This window comes from Dendrobates tinctorius, unplaced genomic scaffold (genome assembly GCF_039654945.1).
Source record: "Dendrobates tinctorius isolate UK_male_01 unplaced genomic scaffold, ASM3965494v1 ptg000143l, whole genome shotgun sequence".
In the NCBI taxonomy this organism is placed as follows: Eukaryota; Metazoa; Chordata; class Amphibia; order Anura; family Dendrobatidae; genus Dendrobates; species Dendrobates tinctorius.
The window spans coordinates 8,497,367-8,508,070 of record NW_027361810.1 but is presented as its reverse complement, the minus strand read 5'-3'; positions in this window follow the sequence as shown (position 1 = coordinate 8,508,070).

Here is a 10,704-nt window from a genome sequence, read left to right as displayed (position 1 = left end):
CACGTCACCGCGCCCTCTGCAGTCTGAAGTCACTGACCGATGACCGACACAGACAGCAGCAAGCAGCCATGGACGCAGGACAGGTGAGTATCGCTATACTTACCCGTCCTGACGCTGTGTCTTGAGCCCCCAGCTTCTCCCCGTGCTCTCTCTTCCTGCCTTCAGCGGTCATGTGGTACCGCTCATTAAAACTCATGAATATGCGCATATTCATGAGTTTTAATGAGCGGCACCACGTGACCGCTGAAGGCCGGAAGAGAGAGCACGGGGAGAAGCTGGGAGCTCAAGACACAGCGTCAGGACGGGTAAGTATGACCTGACACCCCCGCTCCCCCTCCCCCTCCGACCCCCCGGTGTATATGACTCGAATATAAGACGAGAGTGGGACTTTCAGCCCAATTTTTTGGGCTGAAAATCTCGACTTATATTCGAGTATATACGGTACTAGTGAAAGACATATAATAAAAAACATGAAATGAAATGGTTTACTGTATGTAAACCATGTGTCATTTCATGTTGGGTTGGGGAATGATTTTACAAAAGCCGACAATTGATTTTGCAGCTTTTCTGCTATGTAGAACTGTATGAAATATAAATATATCTAACTAGCTATTAACCCATTCTATGCCCGGGTGGCGAGCATTTTTATTGTCATATGGTCTCCCATCCTGCTATGTGCTGCCACCCTCCTATCCTGGTACGCATGGCACCCCTCTTTCCTATCCTGGTATGCATGGTCCCCTCACCCTCTATCCTGGTACACATGGCACCTCTCATTCCTATCCTAGTATGCATGGTCCTCTCACCCCCAATCCTGGTATGCATGGTACCCCTCATCCCCCAATCCTGGTATGCATGGTCCTCTCACCCCCTATCCTGGTATGCATGGTCCCCTCATCCCCCAATCCTGGTATGCATGGTACCCCTCACCCCCCAATCCTGGTATGCATGGTACCCCTCACCCCCCTATCCTGGTATGCATGGTCCTCTCACCCCCCTATCCTGGTATACATGATACCACCTATACCCCAATCCTGGTATGCATGGTACCCCTCACCCCCCCAATCCTGGTAGGCATGGTACCCCTCATCCTCAAATCCTGGTATGCATGGTACCCCTCATCCCCCAATCCTGGCACGCATGGTACTCCTCACCCCCTATCCTGGTATGTATGGTCCCCTCACCCCCCTATCCTGGTATGCATGGTACCCCTCATCCCCCAATCCTGGTATGCATGGTCCTCTCACCCCCCTATCCTGGTATGCATGGTCCCCTCATCCCCCAATCCTGGTATGCATGGTACCCCTCACCCCCCAATCCTGGTATGCATGGTACCCCTCACCCCCCTATCCTGGTATGCATGGTCCTCTCACTCCCCTATCCTGGTATACATGATACCACCTATACCCCAATCCTGGTATGCATGGTACCCCTCACCCCCCCAATCCTGGTATGCATGGTACCCCTCATCCCCCAATCCTGGTATGCATGGTACCCCTCATCCCCCAATCCTGGCATGCATGGTACCCCTCATCCTCCAATCCTGGCATGCATGGTACTCCTCACCCCCTATCCTGGTATGTATCCGTGTGCATTTTTAATACTAAGCACCCACCTCCCTGTCCTCATGAACAGGGCCGCCATCAGGAAATTACTGCCCTTACTGCTGTATGGGGCCCGGTGAACAGCAGTACAGAAGGGGGCCCGCAGGTTAGGGCCCCGCTCCTGTGCTTCTAGTCATCGGGCCCCAAGTGCTGTGCGTCATCAGGTGGCCCCAAGTGTGCGTTGCGGGCGGGCGGGCTTGCAGCGCACGCATCAGCAGAGCCACCACAGCGGCTGACATCCGAAAGCTACAGAAGTTCTGAAGGACCTGTGGTGACGTCATCATTGTTACAGGCCTTCACCACTGATCAGCTCCGCCCCCTGATCACATGACGATGACGTCACCACAGGTCCTTCAGCTCACACAGCAGCAGCACCATCTTCACCGCAGGAACGTGGCCAGGTAAGAAGAAAGTTTTTATTTTATTATTGAAAGGGGCAATATGTTTCCCTGATAGGATGGAAACTCGGGGGCAGGATTGGAGACATGGGGCAGAATGTGATGGTGAGACACAGGAGGGGGGCAGAATATGAGACACAGGAGGGGGCAGGATGGGAGACACATGGTGCAGGATCATGGGGCAGGATGGATACGATGGAGACAGATGGGGAGATCATGTGGGGCAGAATGGATACTCATGAGGGCAGGATGGGAGAACATATGGCTAAAGCCAGGAATGAGACACATGGGGGTCAGGATGGGGGATATTATTACCATAGGGGCTAATTAAGGGATATTATTACTGCAGTGATGTATTTATTTTATTTTTTTGAGGATACTGTTCTAAATGGGGGGCGGTCCTGTTACTGTGCAGGGCGACACTATGTCACCTTTTTTTCTTCATGTGGTGTAGTGTAGAAGTTGGGAAAAAATTAAGTAATGTATTCTGCAAGTGGAGCTCTAGATAACTTATTTCCTGCAGAGACGAGCCCTGGCTGGAAGACGTGATAGTGGTCTGTGCTGAATGAAAGATTAAAAGCGAAGCTGAAGGATTTCACCTAGAGACATCACTGGTGGGTCAGTGTGTTACCTGTACACTGACACTATATACAGAGTGCCTGTGTACAATGTCACCAGTGATCACTGTATTACCTGTACACTGACACTATATACAGAGCTCCTGAGTATAATGTCACTGGTGATAACTGTATTACCTGTACACTATATACAGAGCTCCTGTGTATAATGTCACTGATCACTGTATTACCTGTACACTGACACAATATACAGATCACTGTATTACCTGTACACTGACACAATATACAGATCTCCTGTGTATAATGTCACTGATGATCACTGTATTACCTGTACACTGACACTATATACAGATCTCCTGTGTATAATGTCACTGATGATCACTGTATTACCTGTACACTGACACTATATACAGATCACTGTATTACCTGTACACTGGCACTATATACAGAGCTCCTGTGTATAATGTCACTGGTGATCACTGTATTACCAATACACAGACACTGTATACTAAGTACAGATCTCCTGTGTATAATGTCATTGGTGATCACTGTATTACCTGTACACTGACACTATATACAGAGCTCCTGTGTATAATGTAACTGGTGATCACTGTATTACCTGTACACTGACACTATATACAGAGCTTCTGTGTATAATGTCATTGGTGATCACTGTATTACCTGTACACTATATACAGAGCTCCTGTGTATAATGTCACTGGTGATCACTGTGTTACCTGTACACTGACACTATATACAGAGCTTCTGTGTATAATGTAACGTGATCACTGTATTACCTGTACACTATATACAGAGCTCCTGTGTATGTCACTGGTGATCACTGTATTACCTGTACACTAACACTATATACAGAGCTCCTGTGTATAATGTCACTGGTGATAACTGTATTACCTGTACACTGACACTATATACGGAGCTCCTGTGTATAATGTCACTGGTGATCACTATTACCTGTACACTGACTCTATATACAGAGCTCCTGTGTATAATGTAACTGGTGATCACTGTATTATCTGTACACTGACACTATATACAGAGCTCCTGTGTATAATGTAACTGGTGATCACTGTATTACCTGTACACTGACACTATATACAGAGCTCCTGTGTATAATGTCACTGGTGATAACTGTATTACCTGTACACTGACACTATATACAGAGCTCTTGTGTATAATGTCATTGGTGATCACTGTATTACCTGTACACTGACACTATATACGGAGCTCCTGTGTATAATGTCACTGGTGATCACTAGAGTTGAGCGACTTTTGGTTTTTTAGGGTCGAGTTTCGTTTCGTGAAACCCGACTTTTCCAAAAGTCGGGTCGAGCAAGATCGGCCGATTATAGGGAAAAGTCGGGGTCGTCCCGAAACACGAAACCCAATGTAAGTCAATGGGGAATAAAAGTCGGCAGTGAGAGGAGGACAGGAAACACACCTACAGTGCCCATTTGAATGCCAAAAGCATCAATTCTTCTTACTTAAGCTTGTCAACCTTAATTAACTTCATAATACAAGTTACGCACTGAAAAATGGGGGTTATTTGGCTAAAGTTGTGGGGGGGTAGGGCTGGCTCCAGGTTTTCATGTGCCCTGGGCGAAAGAGCGTCCCTTTAACACATACCACAACTCATCATGCTCCAATACGGCAGAGAAATAGCGGTATAGTACAATGAAAAATACTTCACTTTTTACATCTCATGACGAGGCCCATCTATTTCTCCATACAGAATCATTGGTCCCATATAATGTTTGAAACAGTATATGATGAGCTCCACATAATGCTACAGTATATGTTGGTCCCCATGGATGAAGCTCCACTGTCTTATGGGCCCAAATAATGCTCCAAACATAATGGGCCCCATTTCTAATGCTCTAGTGTATAATGGGCCCTGTAAATGCTGCTCCAGTGTCTGATGTCCACCTTTGGAATGCTCCAGTGTATGGTGGGCCCCATCTATCATTCTCCAGAGTATAGTGCTCCCCAAAAATTGCTGTCCCAACATTGAAAACAATCAAATAAGTCTCCTCGCTAGGGAATCCCTGTACTAGTCTGGACTCCTCGTCGTCCCCATCTTCCATCTCACTGCACAGTATTTCAACCTTGCAAGTGCTGTGATCCTGAGCAAGCAGGGGGGGCCCACTCGTTGGCGACGGCACTGGCACAGGGCCCCTGATAGTAAGGTGGTGTGTCTGATGGCGGGTGGGCCGAACCTGCACTTTCATCTGCATCTTCCTCTTTGTCACCGTGTAAGATGGAACTGTATATGGGAAGGGTAACCTGAGTTTCATCAGGGTCAGATTCAGGTCGTGTAGCGTGCGAGGGGAATGTAGTGGTCTGGGTCAGTGTACCAGCAGATTCATCGAGCAGTGGCTGGGCATCAGTGCACTTCTGTCGCCCCCAGGAGTACGGTCGCCACAGTGGCATTACCTTCCTCCTAGGGAGTGTGATGTCATGCTTGGGAGCAACGAACGATCTCTCTAGCAGGTTAACTGATTGGGCGGCGTTATTCCCACGAGTCATGACCCTCCAAACAGCGCTCATGAAGGCAAAGTGTTTGTTTTACATGGGCAGTATGGTTGCAAAGCTGAACCTTAAAGGAATGTCCAGAAGGGCACCACCAGGAGTGGAGCCTACGGTTAAATTCGACTCCACCTGGGAAACCTCAACCATGCCAGCTACAGAACAGATGCACACATTGCAAGCTTAATTCCGTTAACGAACGAGACTCCGTCATGCCCCGCGGTCCGAGTCCGGCTTACTAGAGGGACACGTGAGGCTCTGGCACATGAGATTGGCCAATAACTGGTGTGTCATGCCCTTACATGTCCGTGGCTGCATGTGCGCTACACTGAAAAGGCCAGCGTTTGTCGCTTACAGGTGCAGATAACCCGCTGAACAACGTTAGTGATGGGGATCACTGATGACAATTATTACCCGCGAACGATGATTTCCCAGTAAGTGCAGGTCAACCGCAGTTCCGGAATTAGGCTTAACCGTCATTACTGAAAAAATGAAAAACTTACGTGTGCAAACCACAGGTGCTGTAGCTTGCTTAACAGCTCGCCAGCCGTTCTCACGCCCAGTATGGATTACACGTGATTGCACAAAGGTGAGAAAGGGTACCGTATCCCCAGATAACATGTATGGATAGCGTACACATTCAAAATATATGTCTATACATCAGGAGGCAGGCTCAGACGGTGTCAGGCACAGTATGGATTGCACGTGATTGCACAAAGGTTAGAAAGGGTACCGTATCCCCGGATAACATGTATGGATAGCGTACACATTCAAAATATATGTCTATACAACAGGAGGCAGGCTCAGACGGTGTTAGGCCCAGTATGGATTGCACGTGATTGCACAAAGGTGAGAAAGGGTACCGTATCCCCAGATAACATGTATGGATAGCGTACACATTCAAAATATATGTCTATACATCAGGAGGCAGGCTCAGACGGTATCAGGCACAGTATGGATTACACCTGATTGCACAAAGGTGAGAAAGGGTACCGTATCCCCGGATAACATGTATGGATAGCGTACACATTCAAAATATATGTCTATACATCAGGAGGCAGGCTCAGACGGTGTCAGGCCCAGTATGGATTACACGTGATTGCACAAAGGTGAGAAAGGGTACCGTATCCCCGGATAACATGTATGGATAGCGTACACATTCAAAATATATGTCTATACATCAGGAGGCAGGCTCAGACGGTGTCAGGCACAGTATGGATTTGACGGCCCAGACTACACAGCGGAGGACCAGGGAGAGGTAAAGATTGCAAATGCTGGGGCCCTGCCCAAGCAAGGGGGGGCCCACTCGTGGGCGTCGGTACTGGCACTGGGCCCCTCAGTACGGCGGTGTGTCTGACGGCGGGTGTGCACCACCACCGTCAGAGACACTTGATTGCACTATGAGGGACCCTGTGCCAGTGCCCGCGCCCAAGAGTCGGCCTACCCACCTGTCCAGGGCCACGGCACTCGCACGGTGTCGTGCGCTAGGTGGTGACCCCGGCCATGGGGGGGGAGGCAGCACAGTTAGGGAGTTTTAGAAAGTGGCATATGTTGATGTTGGACATTCAGCTGTTGCAAAAGGCGAAATAGGTCAAGTCCCAGGAAGAGGTGGACCAAAGCAAGCCATTTTTCTGTCACCCTATGTGTCATCAGGGGAAGGTGGGACAAAATCCTTGGAAACCCATGCGTGGTTCATTTTAATGAAGGTTAGATCATCCACATTTTGGGTTGACAGACGGATCCTTTTTTCTGTCAGGATTGATCCAGCTGCACTGAAGACTCTTTCCGATAGCACACTTGCAGCTGGGCAAGCGAGCTCCTGTAAGGCATATTGTGCCAATTCAGGCCAGGTGTCCAGTTTAGCGGCCCAATAGTCAAAGGGGAATGACCTGTGTGGGAGAACATCGATATGGGAGGAAAAGTAGTTTGTAACCATAGTTGACAACTGCTGTCTCCTGTCACTTTCCATCGATGCAGTATTACCAGTTGTGTGAGCGGTACTTGAAAAATCAGTCCACAACATTGTCATGAAACCCCTGTCTCCAACGCCACTTCTGCTGTGTGCACCACGAACACCTCTGCCAAGCTGACCACGGCCCGTACGGCTCGTGTGAGAACCATCACCGCTGCTGTGTGCTGGGAATGCCTCAAGCAACCGATTTACCAGAGTTGCTTGTTTATTAGCCAATATTAGGTCAAGGTTCTCCTGTGGCATGATGTTTTGTAATTTGCCTTTATAGCGTGGATCCAGGATGCTGGCCAACCAGTAGTCGTCATCGTTCATCATTTTGGCAATGCGGGGGTCCCTTTTTAGGATCTGCAAGGCATAATCTGACATGTGGGCCAATGTTCCCGGTGTCAATGATGCACTGCGAGTGCTGGTTGGAGGAGCACTTTCTGGCAAATCCACATCCCTCCAGTCACGCACAAACCCTGTACCAGACCTTGCCACGCCAACATTTTCACTTGCCCCACGAGATGCATCCTCCTCCCCTAAGTAATCATCCCCATCATCATCCTCCTCTTCTTCCTCCACCTCGTCCAGGAGAGGTCCCTGAGCAGACAATGGCTGAATGTCATCAAGGATTCCCTCCTCCTCATCAACATTGGCTGCAGACGCCTGCTCCTGTGCGTCAAAGTTTGCATGAGCAGACGCATAAGTGGGATGCTCATGCTTAGGATGGCGTCGTCTGCGCTTACCAGCCGTGTGCATTCCTCAAAACACTGAAGGACTTTACAGAGGTCTTTCAGCTTCGACCACTGCACACCTGTCAACTCCATGTCTGCTCTCAAAGTGCCTGGCCGTGTATCCTCCCACAAATGCATTATGGCCTGCCTCTGCTCGCACAGCCGCTCCACCATGTGCAGGGTGGAGTTCCACCTTGTTGCAATGTCGATAATGAGGCGGTGGTTGGGAAGGTGGAGCAATCGCTGCAGCTTCTGCATACGAACGGAGTGTACAGGCGACCGGCGGATGTGCGCGCACAGTCTTCGCACCTTCTGGAGCAGGGCTGTTAACTCCGGATAATTTTTGAGGAAGCACTGCACCACCAGGTTCAAGGTGTGAGCCAAGCAAGGTATGTGGCTGAGTTTTGAAAGGGCTATGGCTGCCACAAAATTACGGCCGTTATCACTAACTACCTTGCCTGCCTCAAGATGTACACTGCCCAGCCATGACTCAGTTTGTCGCTTCAAGTACTCGGCCAGCACCTCGGCGGTGTGTCTGTCGCCCAAACACATCATCTGCAACACAGCCTGCTGACGCTTTCCACTAGCTGCTCGATAGGGGGACACCTCGTGTGCAACAGTGGCAGCTGCAGATGGAGTGCTCGTACGACTGCGCTCTGTGGACGAGCTTTCGCTTCTGGAGGAGGAGGAGGAGGAGGGTCGAACGCCTACAGCCAACTGTTTCCTAGACCGTGGGCTAGGCAGCACTGTCCCACCACCGCTGTCCCCTGTGGACCCTGCATCCACCACATTAACCCAGTGCGCAGTGATGGACACGTAACGGCCCTGGCCATGCCGACTGGACCATGCATCAGTTGTGAGGTGTACCTTTCCACTCACTGACTGCTTGAGTACATGGACAATGCGGTCTTTCACATGATGGTGGAGGGCTGGGATGGCTTTGCGAGAGAAGAAGTGGCGACTGGGTAGGTCAGCGTGGTACTGCATAGGCCATGAGTTCGCGGAAAGCTGCGCTTTCCACCAACCGATAGGGCATCATCTCAAACGAGATTAGTTTGGCAATGTGGGCGTTCAAACCCAGTGTACGCGGATGTGAGACTGAGTACTTTCTTGACCTACTCATAGTGTCTGGGAGGGTGAGCTGGACTTGAGAGCTGCATATGGTGGAAGTAGCGGTGGACAGGGCGGACTGAGAGAGGGTTGATGATGGTGATGGAGTTGGTGTTCTTTCTGATGGCCTAGAATCAGTCTTTCGTTGATATAACAGTGGGATTCCCTGACTGCTGTGGCCTTGCAACGACACCTCAACATTTGCTGCTGTGCTGACCGGTGGGCTTACAGTGGGGGAAACAATGTTGCGTTGCTGACTACCTTCTTTGTGATCAGTTGCACATGTGGCACTTGAGGTTAGGTGTTGTGTCCACGCTTGCAAGTGCATGGTGGTTAAATGTCTAAGCATGCAACTGGTATTCAAATTTTTCAGATTTTTCCCTCGGCTAAAGGTCTTTGCGCACTTCTTACAGATAACCTTGGCCTGATCATGAGGATTTTGTTCAAAAAAGTGCCACACTGCACTCTTCCTACTTTGGCAGACATTTTGTGGCCTAGCACGCTGTGATCTTTTGACCCTCTGGACAAGCTGTCCAGCAACTCTTTTGATTTTTGGAACCTGTCTTTGGAGTGCTCCGGGCCTGCCAGATACCAGCTGTTGCGATGTCGATGTCTGCTGTGGATGCTCCTCATCTGAGCTATTGGAAGCAGCACCCTCTTCCCCCAATGGATGCCAATCTGGGTCAACAACTGGGTCATCCATCACCTCCTCTTCAATGTCATGTGCACCTTCCTCTGTGTCACCGTGTATGGTGGTATAGTGTGCGGGAAGGGGCACCTGAGTCTCATCAGGGTCAGAATCTGGCTCTGTACACTGCGAGGACAATGTAGTGCTCTGAGTGAATGTACCAGCAGAATCATCCATCAGCGGCTGTGCATCAGTGCACTCCATGTCAGATTCATCTTGGCCTGGGTAATTCACCATTTCACTTGATAATCCAGGCATGGTATGTGAAAACAGCTCCATGGAGTAATCAGTAGGATGGCCTGCGTCATCCTTCAATCTTGGTTGGGGTGAAGGACACAAGGAAAGGTGTGGTTCATGCACATGAGCCTCCAATGACAACTCAGTGCTTTTACTTTTTACAACTTCAGAAGAGGAGGCGATAGAGCTGGAGGCTGAGTCAGCAATGTAAGACAAAACTTTTTCCTGATGCTCTGGCTTTAAAAGCGGTTTGCCAACTCCTAGAAAACTAAGCCTTCGAAGCCTTATGGAGCCAGACGATGACGCAGGCTCAACACCTCCTGCATTCGGTCCGATTTTGCTCTTGCCACTACCATCAGATCTACCACCAACACCATCATTACCAGCTGCCAACCCCCGCCCAATTCCACGGCCTCTTCCACCAGCCTTCCTCATTTTTTGTAGAAATGTAGACAAAATCCAACAAACTATATAGTAATGTAAAACAAGGTACAAGGTGTCTATAGGACAGGGGAGATTTTGAATTTCTGCACACACTTGTGGACACTGGACACTTATGGATTGTGTGAGGCCCACTGAATATCACAGCGCTATGTCACAGGCTCGATGGCACAGGTGTGAAAAAAGTGACTAGAGGATAAGGGAGATTTTGAATTTCTGCACACACTAGTGGACACTGGACACTTTTGGATTGTGTGAGGCCCACTGAATATCAGAGCGCTATGTCACAGGCTCGATGGCACAGGTGTGAAAAAAGTGACTACAGGATAAGGGAGATTTTGAATTTCTGCACACACTAGTGGACACTGGACACTTTTGGATTGTGTGAGCCCCACTGAATATCAGAGCGCTATGTC